Consider the following 19,264-nt stretch of genomic DNA (forward strand, 5'->3'; position numbering starts at 1 on the left):
CCACCCGCCGCCGTTACCGGCCCCTAACGGCCGCCCACGGCCGGGGGAGGAGGAGGAGGCGGGGCCAGCCAATCAGCGCCGGCGGGCGGCGGTGGCTCCGCCCCTTAAAGGAACAGGAGCCTCGAAGGTGAAGTGAGTTTTCTCGCCTCACAGATGGTATCTGAGCCCTGTGAGGGCGTGACTGAGCTGTAGCCTCCTGAGTAGGCGCGTCCCCTCAGGTTTGGGCTGTGCCGGAGGACGACAAGAGAGAAGGGGCCCACACTTGGGCTGGCGGCCTTTACATCTCTGTCCATTTTGACAGTTGAGGTGGGCTGTTGCCACCTTGGATTTGGTCGGGACGGAGTTCATGGTGAGAACTGTGGGGTTGTCCTGTGCAGGGACAGGAGTTGGACTCGATGATCCTTGTGGGTCCCTTCCAACTCAGGACATTCTATGATTCTACAGGTGAAATGAAGGGGCTGACAAGTGCAAAAAGTACTTCAGCCATTGCAAGGTGGCAGTTGCCTCTCTTTTTTTTTTTTTTCCTATAAAAAGAGAAATTAGCAATGACCTAATTTTAAGCAAAATCTGAGGCTTTCTGAGGTATTGCCTGGCACCAGTAGGTGAATTTTTGCGATTATTAATGATTTCCTTAGAGGGGCATGAATGGAATAATCAGTGCTTTGAGTAATGGAAGCATCTGAGGGCACACGGCAACACATCACTACTAGTAAAATAAATTAAAACTAAAAGCAAAAGCCTGCTGAGGTGATGGTGATAGTTCAGTACAGCCGAGTTGCTCTGAACCCTGGGCTTTCGGCTCTGCGGAGGGCCTGCTGATGGCAATGTCAGGTCTCCCACTTATGCCCGAGTCAGCTGGCAATGTGTTCACCTCGTCCGCAATCACGCAGCTACAGAGGGTTGCTCATTTCCTTCACAAAGGACACGTGTCTTTTACAAATCGAAACTAATGAACCCACTGCTGAGGATGCAGCTGATGGGGACAACATCATCCATCTCACCCTTTTCAGGAGCTTTTGTGTATGTAACCGCAACTCATCAAAGGACGTGTTGTAGGGGGCAGCCACAGCAAAGGTGATGCTGCCATTCGCGTGGCCATTGTGGCTTTTCAGCAAAGCTACTGTCTTGTGCTAGGAGCTGTGGCCTTTCACACTTACAGTCTGGGTGGTTCCCAGCTCTAGGTGTGTGTTACTAACTGCTTACTTCTACTCAGAGGAAAAATCCCCTTCCCACCGTTTTTAATGTACTCTGGGTATTGAAAACCTGTAGGAAGAATTGATCCACTCTCTGATCCAGATTCCTCCCTCGCTATATTGGGTGGCTCAGACCTGACCGAGTGAAATTCTGTGCCAGCAGGGAGCTGCATCGCGGCCCTGCGCAGGTGAGCGGCTCTGCTGATGGGAGCTGTTCCACGGGCCTGAGCCTTTCCCGGCCCCCCACTTTCTCGTGTCCGTGAGCCCACCAGGTGCTGTGACCGGTTCATTCAGCGACGGGAACCCGCCGGAGTAACCGGTGCCGTTTCGGTAGCAAGTAGAGGCTTTTCTCCCTTCCCTCGGATATTTCTGTTCGCAACCAGAAAGGCGTCTTGTGCACCTCCTCTGGCTTTTTAATTTCTGGCCTTGCCACCGGCAGTCCCCCTTCCCTCCCCTCCGTGCGCCCCCTCACCTCGGCGCACCCTCGCCCGGCGGGACGCCGGCTGGCAGGCAGCACCGGACGCGGTATTCCCCCGAGCGGGGAGGAGGGGGGGTGGGCGCCGTTGCCGTGGAGCGGGGCGGGGCGAGGCGGGGCGGGGCTCCCGCCGGAGGGCGGCCGGGGCCGGAGCCGGGGCCGGTGCCGGCGGGGGGCGGTGGCAGCGGCGCGGCGCTGCATGGCGCGGCGGGCGGGGAGCCCCCAGCCGCGCGTCCGCTCGCCGCCAGCCCGGCGCCGGGCGCCGCCATGCCGGGACACGGCCCCACACACCCGCCGAGGAAGGTAGGGAAGCTGCGGAGGGGGCCGGGGCAGCAGCGGGGGTTACCGGGGGAGAGCGGGCAGAGGTGCCGGGAGGTAGCGCCCGCCGCCCGCTCGTCTCTCGTGGCGGTGGTCGGGGCGCGGGGGGTCGGTGCTGCTCCACAAAATGGCTAATTCCCTTTTCCCTTCAGCCCCTAAATTGGCTCTTCTTCCCCCTCGGTACTGCGTTCGGCTGCTGAGACGGAAGTCGGGGGGATGTGAGCCGAAGTCTCCCACTCTCCCGGCCGCGGAGGGCACCGCCGCTCGCCCCCGCCGCTTTCCCGCCGGGACGGACAGGGCTGCCGCTCCCTCCGTCCCCGCCGGCTGCGGGGGGGCCGGGTCGGCTGCCGGAGAGGCTCTCTGCCGCGGACCGGTGGGAAAGGAGCCGAGGGGACGTGGGGAGCTGCTAAAAAGCCGACCCAAGCGGTTCGGGAGCGGTGGGGTGGAGGAGCAGAGGCAGCCTAGCCGCCCAGCATGGAGCCCCTGGGTGAACTCAGCCCTGCCTCGGTCTTCAGCAACAAAAAAGATGAGGAAACACTAAGCAAATTCTTTGGGGGGAACGCAGGCCCAACTGGAGGAAGCCTCAGAGTCCTCCTCAGTTTCAGCAAAGCCCTGAATCTCTCTGTGATCATAGCTCTGCATTTCTCTATTTCTGAACCAGATATCCAGTTTTTCTTCTGCTTTGCTTTCAGCAGGAGGAAATGTCTGCACTTGGGTGCAGCCTTTAGTTTAAGACAGCATTTTTGACTCCTGCTTGGGATCCATAAGAATATTCACCTCTCCTGGGGAGACATGCCAACTTGCCTTCCCGCTGTGGTACCCAGGGATGATGGGTGCTAATGGGTTAGGCATGGAGTTGGTGGAGGGGAACGGTGGTTGGGAAGGGAACAGGGAAGAATTTAACAGCTGTCTGCTGCCATGGTGCCAGAGTGTCAAATGCAAACTGGAGAGTAAACCATGCAAGGTGTATTTGGGACACTTTCAGAAGTTTTGATTTGATGAGTCTCCAAGGAGCCTGGCTCATGATGCTTGGTGCCGGAAAAGGGATGGTCTAGGAGGGACTGAGGATTTCTGAGTGCTTGGGGCTGCACTGGAGCCTCACAGTAGTGAATGCTAAGCATGGGGTGTTTAATCCTGCTCTTCACAAAAGCACAGTTTGTTCCTGGATGGGTCAGCGAGTTGTATGGGAGCTGTTCCCGGCCACCTTTGCTCTTGCCATTTAAGTAGGGTTGTTGGTTTTGGAGAAGAGCATCTCCAGCCTGGAGCTCAGCAGGGAGGATAAAGAGAGGGGCAGAGGGATTTCTATGGGGCTTTCATTTGCTGCTGGGAGTGGACCTGCTGGTGTTGCTGGTGGATTAAAAAGCTGTTTTCTGTGTTGGCAGTCACCTTACTGACCATTCATTCTTGGTGTGTGGTAGTGAAGTCCAATAAAGTGTACTGGCTGCATTTCTGAACCACCAGAAAGGGAGTCGTCGCTGCATCCTGCCAGAGGAAAGGAATGCATTTCCTCGACCCTTGTGTTATATTCTGAATTGTTGTTGTAGGGGTAGTGTTTGTGGGGTTTGGTGATTTTCATTGTTGTTGTTTTGTTTAGTTGGGTTTTTAAAATAATCCAAACAGTGTTTCGTCATGTGAGAACGGGTATCTACCATGTTGGGACAGACTTAGAAACAGCTGAAAAACTCTTAAATATGGAAATAAGAGGAAAGCCACAGGATTTCCCAGGGTAATACAGCATCTCTTTGAGAAACGGAAGAGAAAGCACTTGAAAACAAAGGGCGCTAGAGTGACCCGGGATGTAAAAAGCAAGCTGAAGATTTATGGCTCAGCTGGGAACCTCTCTTTGCCTCTGGGTGAGAAGGTTGTGTGCTGAAGCTCAGGCTGACCTTTGGCGTATCCCCGTCCTGACAGTCCACGCAGAAGTTGCTCCCTGTTCATCAGCTCATATCCCCAAGCATGATCCTCCTTGTTGACCACAAGTGGAAGTGGAGTGTCTGGAATTTCTGCTTTCAGTAGCGTCCCCAGCTCGCTGCCTTGGGAAATCTTTTAGGACATTTTGTCTGCAGAGACAACCACATGATACTTTCTGTTCTCCAAAAACAAGAAGGGCATTTAGATCCTTTATCAAGCACTTACAATATGCTTGTCTTTCTCCCATGCCTGGTGTATTTACATGTTAGAAATGTTCATTTTGACAAGGAGGTGATAAGTAAAGACCACATAAGTTGCAAGGCTGTGGTTTTCCAAGACGATCCTACTTCAGTAGGAGCTTTGCCACTAAGTTTTTCTGAATATCAGCTGTAATAACTAATTAATATGGACAGGAATTAAACCTCTGTTTTGCTGGGTGGTCTAGAGGCACAGAGGCAAATGCAATCCTTGCCCCAAGTTTAAGAAGTTCGACAATGAGATCTTCATGCATTAGAGACAGACTGTTAAACATGGGGAGATACTGGGCATTTCAGAGGTGCCCAATAAGTGTCGTTTTCTTTTGGATCCCCCTGAAAACATCCAAGGCAACTGGTTCTCTCTTCCTTTTGTGGCACCTGACATTTATTTCCTGACTGGAACTGTGCTGAAGCTGCCCCTTCCTAAGTGGAGGCCAGACCAAGGGGAGAAAAGGCTCTGTAGTGCACCATTAAGCCCATGAGAGTGGAGAAGAACTTCTCTTAAGCTCTTGTTGAGGCTGGTTAATTTTGATGATCAGCTCTCTTAAGCATCCAGAACTGGGGTATAAGCTCTTTAGGGAAGCATTTTTTAGCGGAAGGATTTAAGTACTAGTGGCTGATATGTCTGTTGGCAGGATCCCAAGAGCTGGCTGGAAGAGGCCTCTGCTATGAGGGAAATGCTGAAATAAGACTTTTAATGAACTTGCATAGCTGTTCCTTAAGGACTGAGAAGACTCTCCACAGGGAAGAAGGGAGTGCGATGCAGCTAGAAAGAAATTCTTTGTTATGTTCGAGTTCTGATAGTAAATGAGTGAGCTCAGTTTTACCTAGATACAGCTCAAATAACATTGTATCTAAGGGGGTACCCATCTGTGAGTGCTGTTTTACCCAGGCAAGCCTGGAGAAGAGACAGAGTTTTCTTGATAGTAGCTCTGAAGGACAGTGGAGAGGACAGCAGCATGCTTATTTTGCTTATGGGATTTTTCTCTGGTTTTCACCTCTAAGCAGCTTTACCAGCTACTGGGAATGAAAGCGAAGGCTTAAATGTGTGAATATGCGTGCTGTTCGGTAGTGGTTTCAGCCCAGGTTTTAGCAGAGACCGCTTTCGTTCTCAGTGTCTATGGTCAGCCTGTGTACACCATAAGATTGAACTCCAGGCTCCTGGCTTTGTGAAGCCTGTGCTTTTGAAATGTAGGCTTCCACAGGGCCCTGGGGTGATCTAGAAGTTGGATGGCTAAGACAGAGAGGCTAGAGTCCTCGGAGCTGCTGACCCGCTGCAGCCTGGGTTTTCAACAGAGGGCCATGTCTTTGGTGGAAGCCTGGTGGAGAACAGGCTGAGGACAAGTTCAAGGTCTCTGTTGTCGGTGTGGCACTAGAAGGCATCATCGCTGTCTTACATAAGTAAATCTTTAAGGTCCTGTAGGTCAGTCCTATTCAAGATCTGTTCCAGCCTTTACATGGTTTACCACCTAACTGGGCCAAGGTACTCTGTGTCTACAGACACAGGACTAATGAGGTGAAAGTCATGAGTCTCCAGTCTGGTTCCTGATGGAAGCAATGGACACTTGCCTGCTGCTTATGCAAGTCATGAGAAATCTTCCTTGTAAGAAGTTTGAAACACTCGGACTCCTTTCTTCAATGTAGACAATGTGTATTGAGAACCTTGTTTCTGTCTTTTCTGCAAATAGTACTGTTCCACGGTAAAGCCGAGGGGAAGTCAAGCATAGCTGGGAAGATAGAAGCTTGAAACAGTAATGTCCTGCTGGAACGAATGCTGTGAGTGCCAGTATAATCTTTATCCTTTCTTTCAGTGCTTCTTCCCCTCCTGAGGTTAGGGAAACCAGCTGCAGCTGGCACACTGTTAGTTCCAGGGATTTAGCAGGGCAGATTCAATAGTTACAGTGGTGATTAAAGGTCAGTTTTTACTAATTAAACTTGTTAGAAGCTAGTACATCATGGAGGCCTTCTCCTACCTTTTAGACAAGGTCATCATCCCATGGCTGGGATGCTGCCTTGCAGATTTTCTTGGGGTCTTTTGGTTTTCTTTGTCTAATCATTTGTGCAAATGAGAATTCGCCTTGAATGTTACCTGTTATCTTTATGTGCTGTTACACTTGTCCTGGGCTGAACGTGAGATACATCTGTGCTGGCCATCTGACGAGCAGCTCATGGGCGGTTGGGGTAAAGCCTGGGGTTGCTCATCAGGAGCATGGGAGGCCAGGCTGCCGTGTTCAGCCTGGTCCTCAGTTGCTGGTCCTCAGTCCCCCTGCACTGCAACCAAAGCTCTTGCTCAGCCCTGTGCTCCTGGGCTGGGAACTGGCAGTGTTTCTGTGATGAAAGGGAGCAGAAGATGGCTTTTCCTGAGCACTGCCTTTGCCCATACATGTGCTGGCCCAGAGCCAGGGTGGAAAAACTCTGTCCTCATGAGCAGAGAGAGGGAGATGGGAGGGGCGAGAGATGGAGAGGGGCCCAGAAGCAGAGGGAGTTTAAAATAAAAACACCAGCCCACGCAGAGAAAAGCCTCTTAACAGATGGGCCTGGCTGTCCCCCTGGGTTCTTCACGCAGTTGGCTTCATGTGCAGCACTGATGAGGTCTCATGTAGGAGTGCGGGTATGGGGCATGGATCGTTTTGAGATACGTGATGGAAAATCAGAGTAAAAAGACAAAAGGAAGGAAGCCAGGCAGGTAAGTTAGCTGTTCTTCGGCTCTACCTGTGGTGCCTGAAGTGGGGTTTGTGGGCTGCTGCTGGTGCTGTTCCACTGATAAGGCAGATGCTGCTGCATGAGCTGTTGGAGGGGCATTAATTTGTTCCCATCTGTGGTATCCTTTAACTGCGGCAAGTCTTGTCTCCTCTGTAAAATAGTATTGCTAATGCTGATGGAGGTTTATTTCGCTGGTCTTGTTCATTCCAGCCCTTTTACAGCAGAGAGCGTTAAGATAGGTTCTGCAAGTAGATGCTGGCAGCTGTATTTTCCTATGCCCAGCTCCTCATTAGACACTATGGTAAGTAATCAGATTTTCTGAATAGTTCAGCATATGGGGTACTGACCTGGCTTGGAAGAGTCTTGCCTTGGTTAGATATCTGTGCAGGAGACCATGCCTGGCAGAAAATCTGGTCTTAGAGAAGCAATCAGAAATGCTTGGTTCTGAGCTTGTTTGAAAATCTGGCACAGACACTTAAAATGTCGAGAGTGGATGATGGTTAGGGGCAGCTCGAGTGGGGAAAGGTGCCACCTCATTTGGAAGTGGACAAAAGAGTTCTGGGTGGGACCTTGCCAGGCACTGAGACTCCTGATCCTGCAGATCCCTGAGAGCAGATGGCTCCTGACCAAGTTCAGGCAAGTAAGTTTTGTCATCAGAAACTTACCGGGGACTCTGGCAATCCACCAGAGAGACTGTTTCAGGGGGCAAGGACTTATTGCTCTTCATAACAAGAATAATTTTAAATGGCTAGATGCTCTGTGTTTTAATGAAATCTCCCTTTGGGAATAAAAGTGGTGAAGTGTTTCTGTGATCCTGCTACACTTAAATATTCTGTACAGTGCCTCCAGTTTGGCAAATCGTTTAAGCAGACGTGTAGGTCTAAGCGCATGCTTAAATCCACCCAGCAGAGTGCTTTGGCTCCCAGTGCAGTACATCATTCTCGCTCAGGGAAGTTTGGACTGGACTTCATGCAAACTAATTGAAGATAGTGGGCTTTGAGCGTAGACTTAAAATTAAACACCTGCTTAGGTGTTTTCCTCATCACGAGTGGTCTCTCACACACCCAGTTGTATTCAATAGGATTATTTTATATTGGCAATGTCCTTGAACGTTGCTTTCCTCTTAATATCCTGCGAGACTTCTTGCCAAGTTCTTGCTGACAAGCCGTGTTACTGTGAGCTGTTCAGGTGAGATGCTGTCACAGCCCTGGTATTTTGCTAGCATTGCGAATAGGCGCACACATGTCAGTGATTAAATAAGCCCATCAGGGTGTCATCTGGAGAGAAACAAACACTGAGCTTGCTTTGCAGGCAGGGGGAGGATGAGATCCCCCTCTGTATTTTTTGCTGAAAACTTTTCCCCTCTGCAGATGTGCAGCTGCTGAAGCTCTTTGCCAAAAGCCGGCCGTGACTTACAGAGCTGGGGAACGTGCACACATCTGTTTGCAGAGCAGAGCAGCGAAGGGGCTCAGGTCTACTGTCTCGGGGGATTATGTTCTCATGATAGATAGCGCTGACTGTCATGGAGGGAAACGGCAAATTACACAAGGCACCGTGAGGGCACGTCATAATATGAGTTTGCTTGCCAGTGTCAGCCAAACTCTACCTTGGTAAATTAAAAAGGAAATACCATCTAGAGACTTTTCAGACTATTGGAGGTTTTTCTTTAAAAACGTTAAGCTCCCCTCACACACACCCCGAAGATAGGTATGTTTTCCACATGCAAAAATACAATGTGTTTCAGCTGTGAAGCATGCTGTGAATATAGGCTTCAAGTTTTCTTTTGGGAAACAGGCAAGTCTTGGGTTATCCAGAGCTCAGAGTGGCATAGTAGCAAATGGAAATAAATGCCTCTTACTAAAATCAAGAAGAGTAGGGTGTCTTCTCCAGCACACATAGCACTTCAGAAATCAACATCTGGCCAAAAACAGACCCCGAAGCATCCTCCACGGTCTGCTGAAGTCCATGGGAGCTCTTCCGTGAATTCAGGGAGCCTGGGATCAGGCTGTAATTGAGAATGTCTTTCCCTGCCTTGACATGCAAGGCTGTATGTGCAGCAATCTGTAGTCAAATTCTGCAAGAGAATATTTTACTGAAAAGAGATGTGTAAGGTATTGAGCTTTTTCCAGATGTTGTAAGAATCCCTTATCTAGCTGGCTGCCATTTTTCAGCTTTGTCAAACTCTGTGAGAGGCCTGAGAGGTTTTCTGCTGGGAAACCAACATGTGGTGTCTGATTTCTGTCTCTGTCCCCCAAGATTGTGATGAGTGACCCCAAACTGAAGTTTTGCCATGGTGTCACCCCTTACATAGAACAGTCCTGTACTTGTGTTGGTGAAGGACACTGTAGGCTATTGCTGCTTAGTCTGTGCTAAAGCTTGCCCCATCAGTATCCTCTTGTTTGCACAGTAGGAAACTTTCCTTGTAGGATGATTTAGTGTACACAAATTCAGTGGGAAACCAAGGTTTCTCCTGTTAAATTCCTAAATTCCTCCACTAGTCAGAGAAAGATGCTTTTGAGTGTGTTTCAAGGAAAAATAGGATTTCTTCTAAAAGGCACAAATTTCCTAAAATGTTGTCAGAATTTGAGGTGCTTTTTTCTTTTTTTTATGCTAACTTGTTCTGACATGTAATATATTGCTTCATGTCCCACTTGCTTAATATGTGTTTGCATGGGGTTAAATGATTTTTCTGTTCCAAAGGAATCTCGAAACATTATCAGAAACAGAGTCCATGCCCTGTCAGAGCACTGAAGGACTTCAACTCTTACCAGCAATCCCTGCAGGAATAAAAATTCTAGCTTTTCTGTTGTTCAAACCAAACTATTCACATACACCGATCCCAGCCCCTCTGCTCGTTCATGCTCAAGGCAGACTTCCATTAGATTTTTATTATGATGATTGTTAGTAGTATAGAATAGAGTAGAACAGTTCAGTAGGAAAGGACCTATAATGATCATCTAGTCCAACCACTTGACCGCTTCAGGGCTGACCAAAAGTTCAACCATGTTATTAAGGGCATTGTCCACATCCCTCTTAACCACTGATAGGCTTGGGGCATCGACCACCTCTCTAGGAAGCCTGTTCCAGTGTTTGACCACCCTCTCAGCAGAGAAATGCTTCCTAACGCCCAATGTAAACCTTCTCTGGCACAGCATTGAGCCATCCCCACGCATCCTATCACTGGGTATCAGGGAGAAGAGCTCAGCACCTCCCTCTGCCCTTCCACACCTCAGGAAGCTGTAGAGAGCCCTGAGGTCGCCCCTCAACCTCTTTTTCTCCAAACTAGACAACCCCAAAGTCCTCAGCTGCCCCTCACAGGACGTGCCCGCCAGCCCTTTCACCAGCTTTGTTGCCCTCCTCTGGATGCATTCAGTAGCAGTATTTTATTTTTACTTCAGGCTCCTGGTAAAGATCTGCTATTTGAAAAACCAACCCTGACCTTGGATTACATTGATTTTTCTTTCTGCTTTTAAGTAAAAAGACATTTTTCAAAAAAGCATGGAAATAGGTAATCACCAACCCATTCTTTTTTCCTGAAGGACTGAAGGAGGTCAGCTGTCTCTTGGTCTCTGTTGCACATGTAGCTTTTTTTTAAAAACAAAACCAAACTTGTGAATGGTATTTTGCAATAGAGGAGATTTTGCTATGACTTGCCATGAAATCCTTGAATGCAGAATTAAGCAAAAGATTGTATAATGCAACTTTTCTTAATCGGTCGCTTCACAGAGTCAGCACAACTTGGAGATACACTGACAAAGCACAATGAGCTGTATGTGGATGAGATCACCAGAAACACAAGGTGGTGTCAGCTGTTGTCGCTCCATTAACTTTAGATGAGCAATGACCTGGAAGGGAGGCTTGGGGCTTTTTGGTGCTTTGAAGGAAATTTTGTGGTATTTCTTTCTCAGTTTCGTGATTGCATAAAAAAATTATAGAAATAACTATTTGGAGAAAGGTGGCAGGGTAGCCCCACCTCTTCCCTCTCCTGCTTTTTTCCCTTCCAAAAAATGATATATATATGTGGAGGGAAGGAGGGGAAACCTAAACAAAGTGTTTCAGCTCCTTTTGAAGGAAAGGTTTAAAATACATGCCCCCAATCTAGCTGAATTTTGGTGGGAAATGTAATTTTAAAATAAAGAACCTAGCTCTTGTCTGCTTCCTTCAGATTGCATCAAATATTTTCTTGAAAGTATCTCGTGTTTTTTGGTTTTTGTTTTGTTTTGTGGGGGTTTTTTTGGCACATTGTATTTAGATTGAACTTGGCAAAAATTATTTTGGTTGATCAGAAACCACAAGTAATTTCCTCAACTCAAACCTGTTTGTGATTTACGCAAACCGAATTGCTGAGACCATGCAACTGCATTTCGGTTACGTGAGCAGGATGCACCTCACCCAGATAAATTAGTTTCTGCACCCTTTCTGTCAAGTAAGAGAAATAGGCATTTTTACAGTACGGTTCAGAATTTGTGAGATGCCTTGGGAAGTCAGAGTACTTCTAGAGCACAAATTACCTCTTCTGAGTATTAAAGAGACTAAAAAAGTGGCTCACATGTGGATATCAAGAGTTAGTTGAGATGGATCTGGTCATTGTTCTAGTTTAATTCCTGCATAGAAAATTCTGTTAATCTGAGGTATCCAGGAGAATGTTTGCCATGTAAACTGCTTACTCTTATCTTAGTGCACAATATTTTGAAAAGTCAGTATTGCCAAACATCAGACCAGAGGTAGGACTGATTTCTTATTCATCACCATTTTTACCTGTCATCAAAAGTCAGATTCAAGTGAAGAAAGTCTAAAGAAAAGTGTTTTCTTAGTTTTATATGATAACTATTTACAACACAATACATCTCTAACATTCCTTTTGTTTGGGAAGGCATATCAGCAAAAATAACTTATTTCTAACCTATTTCTAGTGCCGACATTTCTTCTCTGTGTTATTTTTCTTTTAAATATGGATGCAGTGAACCCACTTGGAGAAGTGGATAACAGATTTTTATTAAATAAATGCTATCCAATCTGAATGTTTGAGTTGTTTATATGTGGAAGAGATGGGAAGAAGAATGCTCACTTGAATGTCAAACATTTTTCTTACCAACCAAGGGGTAAATCAAGTGTAGCATTACATAAGCTGTTCTTGTGCCTCCTCTAGTTGAAAACGTTTGGGGAGTTTCCCCTAAAAGATCGAGTTTAGGTTTAGTTTGCCAGTAATGTCTGTAGACATTCTCTTTTCAATAAAAAATCTGGTTGTTACGAAAAGATCCACTGTGTTTAGCCATGGATACTTGAAGCAACACAGCGCAGCTTCTACCTTTGCATAAAAGAGGTGGCTCTGGTGAGGCCTCACCGTGCGAACAAGCCAGTTGGACAGAGTCTAATCTAGAGAACACAGGCATTTGTTATAATCTCCATCTTCTGCGTGGAGAAAACATCTATGAGGAGCCTTTCCTGTGCCGGACCTTTAGAGCTGAGTGTGTAATGCTGACATTTTTGGGGCAGGGGGATGGGAACTTCACAGAAGAACCTGCGTATCACTGGGGTGTTGTACTGAGAAGGTCATTTGTCTCTGAGTGCTGGTCATCTGCTGAAGGAGACGTCATTGCTCACCCTGCAGGAAACCTTTGTAATCTTTACCACCACCTGAAAACTGAAGTCTTGTCCCCTCAGGAAAGACTTTTTGGACTTGAGCTGAGGGGGCTCTGCTTGAGTTTCTGTGGACCTGTTTTGGTGAGGAGCAGAAATGAGGTGAATTTGGGCAGTTGTGGGTGAAATGCAAGCTGCACCAAAATCACTAGAGTCAAATCGATAGTTCCAGTAGGGCTAGGATTTTGCCTCATGTTGGACTGGAAACGAGATGTTTATGAGCATTTAAGATGAAAGGGGATGATGTTTATTGAATCGTTCAGGGGACAAGGACTTCCGCCAAGGGTTTGACTCCAGAAGACTCCTCCTCCGATACTTTGTTCTGAGTCCTGTAAAATGCGCCCATGTGAAATGCATTCAGCGCTGGCCGCTTTGTAGTAATGATTTTTTTCCTGTGCACAATAAACATTAGCGGGGCCCAGTCCAGGACAACATTCAAACATCTTGGGTGGAGTATGCCCTTGTGGTTACCCTGGAATACAAAACCTGGATGCATGTTCTCCAGGTTGGAAGCTTCTGTAACGATAGCTCTGCTTCGGTTGTGAGACAAGGGCCTAATGGAGGAAATTGTACATGGGTGCTCTGCTTCTGCTCCATTATTGAATAGTTTGATGGATGTGAAAGGAAGTGAACAAGGGAAATTAAAGTCCTCTAGAGTATGTATTGCCTTTAGCACATCCCTTGGAAGAGAATAGTGAGCAATATATGCCTGTTTGATAACTCCAGTTTCTAGGTTTTCTGCCACGAGAAACCCAAAGAAGTGCTTCAGCAATGAAAAAACCCCAGATCTCCAAAATAAACGCTTTCAGTATTTCTCAGTTTTGTTTTGGTTTTTAATTTAGTTGTGAAGTAACTTTAAGCTTTTCAAAAAATTGTACCCTGTTCTCTCTGAAAGCAGAATGAATTTGGGAAGAAAATATTTTCTTTTTCTAATAGTGAGAATTTACAGCACTCATCGGTATTTGCCAAGACAGTCTTATTGGTGGATTCATGGCCTCCCTAATCGCTTCCACTGAACTGTTGAAGTTTGTTAGAGGCTACAGAATTACTAGGGACAAAAGACTGTGGAAGTGTGATCTCAGAATGATTAGGGTTGGAAGGGACCTCTGGAGATCATCTAGTCCAACCCACCTGCTAAAGCAGGTTCACCCAGAGCAGATCACACAGGAATGTGTCCAGGTGGGTTTGAATGTCTCCAGAGAAGGAGACTCCACAACCTCTCTGGGCAGCCTGTTCAGTACTCTGGCACCCTCAGAGTAAAGAAGTTTCTCCTCATATTCAGATGGAACCTTCTGTGTTTCGGTCTGTGCCTGTTGCATCTCATCCTATCGTTGGGCACCACTGAAAGGAGTCTGCTCCCATCCTCTTGACACCCACCCTTGAGATATTTATAAGCATTGATAAGATCCCCTCTCAGTCTTCTCCAGGCTGAGCAGACCCAGCTCTCTCAGTCTTTCCTCATAAGAAAGATGCTCCAGACCCCTAATCATCTTTGTAGCTCTCCACTGGACTCTCTCCAGTAATTCCTTATCCTTCTTAAGCTGGGGAGCCCAGAACTGGACGCAGTACTCCAGATGCGGCCTCACCAGGGCAGAGTAGAGGTGGAGGATAACCTCCCTCGACGTGCTGGTCGCACTCTTCTAAATGGACTACAGGATACTGTTGGCCTTCTTGGCCACAAGGCCACATTGCTAGCTCATGGTCAACCAGCTGTCCACCAGGACTCCCAAGTCCTTTTCTACAGTGCTGCTTTCCAGCAGGTCCGTCCCTAACCTGTACTTGTGTCTGGGGTTATTCCTCTCCAGATGCAGGACCCTACGCTTCCTCTTGCTGAATTTCATCAGGTTTTTCTCTGTCCAGTCCTACAGCCTGTCCAGGTCTCACAGAATGGCAGCACAGCCTTCTGGTGTATCAACCCTTCCTCCCAGTTTGGTATCACCAGCAAACTTGCTGAGGGTTCACTGAGTCTCTTCACCCAGGTCATCGATGAACAGGTTGAATGGGACTGGACCCAGTACTGACCTCTGGGGAACACCACTGGCTACAGGCCTCCAACCAGACTTTGCACCATTGATCACAACCCTCTGGGCTCTGCCATCCAGCCAGTTCATGATCCATCTCACTATGCATTCATCCAGCCCCCACTTCTTCAGCTTGCCTATGAGAAGGTTGTGAGAGAGAGTGTCAAAAGCCTTGCTGAGTCAAGGTAGACAACGTCCACTGCTCTTCCCTCATCTACCCAGCCAGTCATACCATCATAGAAGGCTACCAGTTAGGGGTAGCATAATTGTCTATCTTGTTTTGGCAGCCATTTTTTGCTGCTTGCTTGCTGGTCAGTTGGTGAAAGGCAAAAAATACCTCTTGGGGAAGCAAAGGCACCTAGTAATAGTGTTTTGAAAGGGATTTTTTTGCAGTTTTATGGTTGGTTTGTTTGTTGCGTTTCCCATGGATAAAATGAGAATGAATCTCTCTTTTACAGTAATTGATGACAGGTTATCGTAGAATAATCCAGGTTGGAAGGGATTGCAGGAGGTCTTTACTCCAACCTCCTGCTCAAAGAGATTTAGGTCTGAGTCCAGAGCATTTCCAGTTGGGTCTTGAAAACCTTCAGCGATGTTTCAGAGCCATTCCAGAGCTGTATTACATTCATGGTGAAAAAAGAAAATTTACTCATATAAAGTCTCTACAGTGTTTACACTTGTTCATGTTGCCTCTCATCCGTTCAAGAGAGAAGCATCCAAGAAAGCAGCTTCAGGTCACACACTGTGCTGCACCGATGGTTTTGTTTTTACAAAAAGTCATGACAGAATGTGGAAACCTGAGTCTTGTTTTCTGAAAGGGACTGGGGCGTGTGGGTGGCAGTCCAGATCTGACTTGGACACGCTTGGGTGCAGAGCGTCACTGGGTCGATCTGTCCATCTCCTGAGCTGCCAGGACATGAGGAAGCTCTTCAGACCATGTCTGGATTAATCAGTTCTTCTGGGGGTACCTTTTTTAGGGCTATGACCTGTTACCTCAGACATCTCCCACATTAACAAGTCCTGCAGCTCCGTGGAGCTGGATCTGGCACCTGGTAAGTGTCAGAGTTTGCAATACATGTAGGCGTATGAAGGCGCAGACAGGTGTTTTCTCAGTTTTACCAGCAATACCGAGATGTCTCCCCTTGCAACCAGTGAAAAAAAGAATGAGTGCTTACTATTCTTTGAAAATGTTAGCTGCTTTTATATTTGTTTAAAAAAAAAGAATCTGATCCTCAACAGTTTTGAAAATGGGTCTTAAACTTCATAGTTGTGCAGTCACTTCTGAAAATTTTACCTTTTCTGATTTCTTCAGGGCTTTTGTGTCACCAAAGAGGCAGAAGAATGTGCTACCAAGGCATCATGGTGTTGTGCCAGCATTTTTGCCTGGTGGTACCAGAAGGTCAGATCTTTTTTTCCCTCCTGTTAAATAGTTTTCTTTTATAGTCAGAAGTGGCCCCAAAGCCCATATGGGAGACTGTATTCATGGTCATAAGCAGTAGACTTGCTCTTCACACTCCACCTTCGTCTGGTGGGTTGGGAAGCCAAAGAGTAAAGGATCCTTCCCCAAGCTGTTTTGCGTTTGGATTGCTAAATGCCTGGTTACTGAGAGGGATGGGGGCAGCTGAGCAACCCGGTGATGTGAGGTGATTTTCTGTTTGTGTTACTTTCTTGTCCAGGGGTGCCAGTGTCAGAGCAGGAGGAAACCCTTGTGTTTCCCCAGGCTGTCGCCTTCCTGACACACTCTTCTGTCAAGCCCTTTCAGCGGTTCCTGTGCTCGGGATCACCCTGGGAGGGAGAGAGTATTGAACCGCACGTGAGAGTTAAAGGCCAGACAAGGAAGAGTGATTTTTTTTTTCTTTTTCTTTTTTTTTTTTTCTTTTTTTTCTTTTTTCTTTTTCCCCAAGATTTGAGGTTTTGGTTAGGGTTGGTTTTTTTTTTCCACCTTTATTGGCCGTGAGTGCGATGACCGCTTAACCGCATGGCCCGGGCTGGCTGCCTCCCCCACGCTTCCTCTCCCTGGCAGAGCACAGGCGCTCAGATTTCCTCCCAGCGCGGGCGGATGGCGGCTCTCGGCTACATTCCTTTTAGCACAAAAGAAAAGGAAAAACTGCTCTCCATGCGGGCAGATGGCCGACTGTTTCCTGGCAGGTCCGCTCCAGTGTCCTTTTTCCTATTGTCCTGACAAGCACACACACGCACGCACACAGCCACAGAGAGCAGCTTTCCTCCTGGAAAAACAAACAAATGCAAGCCCTCTTTGCAAAGATTTTTCTTCTTTGGAGCTACGTGGGTTTCCTCCCTGTGATGGGTAAATCTGTGGCAGGTTGCGTGCTGCCTGGCCCTGCTCTCTGCTGAGGAGGGTTGAACAAGGGGATGGTGTGCTGTGCTGCAGTCGAAAGATTTCAATAAGAAATAAGGTCTGCAATAAGCAGATTCTGTATTTGTGATGGCCAAGTTATGTGGGAGAGTGAGGGTGGGAGGAAAGAAGAGGTTGAGCAAGGCCAGGGGGAAGGGAGGTCTCCAGAACCAAAAAGCAATCTACAGGTGACTTTCTGCTGGAGCTTGGAAGGTGACGCTTAATAGGACACAGACTGTAGCAGCAGTTCATGGGCTTGGAGCAGGTACAGGAAGGTCTCCTGGAGCACACAGCTACCAGGGCTCTGCAGATGGTGCCCCAAGGTTGTGGTGATAGATACTTCAGGAAGCTGTGTGCTAACTCCTCATCAGGAGGGGCAGGAGTCAGCATCCTGCAGGGTGAAGGCCACCAAAGGAGAGATTTGCTGAGGCTCCATTTGTCTTCCCTGATGATAACTTATTTTGGATGAAGTTGAGGTTCTTCGTTTTAATGCTCTCATTTCCTTTCCGAATGTGAGACAGTTTGTCTTTTTGCCAGGAAACTCTTTGCAGAGTTGCTCCTCGAAGGGACCTCTTTGGTCCCGTTTATGCTAGAACAGCAGACATTATCTTACCACATCGAAAACTAATTCCAGTGTGGCTAATGAGCTGGACACTGTGTTTTAGTGGCAGGTTGTTTCCTATGCTGTCGAATGTTTGCGTTTCTTATAAGCATAATAACAACCCTGAATTCTTTCCCCTTCTTTTTACACTAGAGGTGATTAGCTGTTGCAGTAGGGCTGGTGTATTTGTAACACAGCATTCCTATCGAAGGAGAGAAAGTATCTACACCAGTTGGCTACACTGGTAGAAAGGCGTATTTGCCAATATGGTTTCGTTTTTGCTGGGGACTGAAGCCAGTTCCACTGCATCTGCTAGGAATCCTCCCTCTCAGTGTGGCTGATAGACGACTCTGCTGGCAAACGCATGCTCGTGTAAATCTGGTCCATATTTCTTTTGTTTTATTCCGTATTGACTACAGTCGTCTTGTATGTGGGTTGTTTCAAAGCCAAAGAAAACAGGTATGAAATCCTGGCTCCACTGATGTCATCTGCAAGCTCGTGTTCACTTCAGTAACACAGGATTCACCACTAATGTCTTCTTCAGCGTTGACTTCAAGTAACTGGATTTTCATTTATTAGGCTGCAAACCATAAGTAAATATTATTCCACTTTGAAAGGGGCTGAGCAACCCCACTGTGTGCACACATGGGCTAATGCAAGATCTAAAACACAAGGAGATGATCTAGCATTGCCAAGAACCATCACAGAAGAGCTGTCCTCTACTCCTGCCTTCACTTCCCAGGGTCTTGGTTTTCTTCATCTGGAATTATATATTTTAATCTTTTGTTCGTGACTTCCTTGTAGAAAGCTTAGCCTGAAACATGTAATTCCATTAAACATTGTAATTAGACTTCATTTTAGGAGCCAGATTGGGAAATAATGGCTCTTTCTTTTCCTTTCCATGTGATTTTTTTCTTAGTATTTGTTAACTTACCTGCAGGAGTGAAGACTCATTATGTCTCTAAGCAGCAATACAAACCATACTTGCCACCACAAGGAATAACAGTATTTACTGTCTGTACGTACAGGACTTAATCTGTGCTTGTGAGCAGTGAATTAGAAAAAGAGCGTTTCTGTTTTGTTTGACAGGACCATGTAACATCCCAGGGCTGACCCTATGTTTTCTAGCTGAGGGTGTGGTTGCCTGAAGGAAACTGGAGGGATGTCGGAATACCCTTTGAGTTGTTGAGCTTTTTTTTTCTGTTCGTTGTGTGTTTAGAGGGAGGAACAAAGGGAAAATAGGACAATGGGAAATTTGGGACAAGCCTAATAATAGTGGGTGCAACGAGACCCACCTTTAACAGAAGACAATTCACATTGTGAGGCACTGTTTTCAATTTCTGTCTTCAGGTCATTTTATTGTTTGTTTCAGTCTGCAGTTTTCCATGCTGAGCATTGCCTCTGGCAGAATTACTTCTGAAAGCCAAAATGTTTCAGCTGTTTAAAAGAGTGAAGCTGGGGAGAAAAATATGCTGTTTCCCATGTGTTAGAAAGTACATCAGGCTTTTGTCTTGCTAAGGCTGGTCTTGTGCTTTGAAACAGAAGTGTTATATGCTGTTTGGATCAGGAATTTGTCCTTTGCCACTTCTGTGTCACCTCTACCTTAACTTTTCCAGGGCTCTGTGGGAAGAAAATTTCAGCTGGTACGTGATCAGCAGAGGTGTTTACTTTTAGTAGCTAAAATTTTCAGTAGTTACCTTATTCCTAAATGTGCTTTCTAGCTCCCTGTGCCAGGCAGGTGAAGCTGGTGTATCCTGTGGAGCTTGACCTACAACCTTCAGCAAATCGG

General features: G+C 47.0%; 1 protein-coding gene across 3 annotated transcripts in view; it reads left to right on the top strand.

Annotated features, from left to right (window-relative positions):
- Positions 1-1,841: 1,841 nt before the first annotated feature.
- DENND2A (DENN domain containing 2A) overlaps positions 1,842-19,264 on the top strand; it is a 65,805-nt gene continuing 48,382 nt past the window's right edge. For all 3 annotated transcript variants that reach the window (XM_065658709.1, XM_065658717.1, XM_065658724.1), the window contains exon 1: positions 1,842-1,971. The gene's annotated coding sequence lies outside the window, so the exon portion shown is untranslated. The remainder of the gene's footprint in view (positions 1,972-19,264) is intronic.

This window comes from Caloenas nicobarica, chromosome 1, assembly GCF_036013445.1.
Source record: "Caloenas nicobarica isolate bCalNic1 chromosome 1, bCalNic1.hap1, whole genome shotgun sequence".
In the NCBI taxonomy this organism is placed as follows: Eukaryota; Metazoa; Chordata; class Aves; order Columbiformes; family Columbidae; genus Caloenas; species Caloenas nicobarica.